We start from the raw sequence: 1,249 nt of genomic DNA, 5'->3' as shown, positions 1-1,249 counted from the left end.
GTCTGGAGACGATGCAGTGTCAGCTCTTCAGGATCTTCAGGGTCGTCTGGAGACTGCGCGGTGTTTCAGCTCTTCAGGTTCTTCAGTTGTCGTCTTCCTGGTCGTCGTCGTCATCGGTCGTCTGTGTTGTCTTCTCGGTCGTCTGTGTCGTCTGGCTACTGTGGGCCAGGCATCGTGGTTATATACACTCTGGTGGGTTGTAAACGGTGGGCCCTGAGGGATTCTAGTGGCCAATCAGCAAGGTTTCGAAGGTCAGGTTTTTGGAAGGGAACCAATCATGGTAAATATTTGCTCTCTGAGAAACCTCGGCAGACTCGCTGCTGTGCAGCTTCCCACAACACAGCTAAACTCTCTACATTATAACTGAATTAACTTGATCTGAATTCTTTGGGTGAGAAAATTCTGTTGAGTTTTTCACTTGCTGTTTCTGCCTGGTCTTTTATTTCTCTGACCCTAATGTTTACATGAATTAACAAGGTAATTGAGCAGATGATACCAATTTTAAAAATCCATAGTATACACATTCTCAATTACGAGATTATTAAAATAACTTTCAAATAAGGAAAATAAAAAATGCATTTGCTATCACCCCTTATCTTCAATATTGTAGACGGAAGGGACCAGCAGTTAGCGTAATGGCTATGTCACTGGACTCCCATGTAGTCAACTGCAGTTCAAGTCCCGGACCCGGTGGCTTAAACTCACGCTGGGCGCATGTGCGTGAGTGCCCAAGATCCTGAGAGGAGAATGGAGGAGAAGGGATTGTATATATATATATATATATATATATACACATATATAGTAGATGGAAGTGTTGGCCAGCCCATAAGAGAAAAATAAGAGCAAAAAAGAAATATTCACTGAAAATCAACCTACCAGGCCACCTCCCTAAGAGAAATGAAGTAGCTATAGGTCTCAGCTCTTGAGCTGGTGATATTCTCAGAGAAGCACATTACAGACAGCTGCTAGAAACGGCAAAGAAGGATGGGGGTTCCAGTACTCAGCGTGTCCATGACCATCAGCCCTCTTCTTGCCAGCACTCCCCAGAACTCAGTATGTCCTATTTCCAAAAACCCTGTCTTCACTTTATTAGCTCCATGTTGTGCAAGGGAGCGCAGTGGATCTGGGTCGTGCTCAAAACAATGTCACCACATGATGGCTCAGCCTCTCACCGGTTCCAGAGCAGCTGGGCACTTTCACTTACGAGGCTTCTGCCCCATAAATTGTGTTGCTTCCTTGCTGCTTCTGG

This window comes from Tupaia chinensis, unplaced genomic scaffold, assembly GCF_000334495.1.
Source record: "Tupaia chinensis unplaced genomic scaffold, TupChi_1.0 Scaffold139218_1, whole genome shotgun sequence".
NCBI classification, from domain to species: domain Eukaryota; kingdom Metazoa; phylum Chordata; class Mammalia; order Scandentia; family Tupaiidae; genus Tupaia; species Tupaia belangeri.
Note: the sequence above shows the minus strand (reverse complement) of the source record.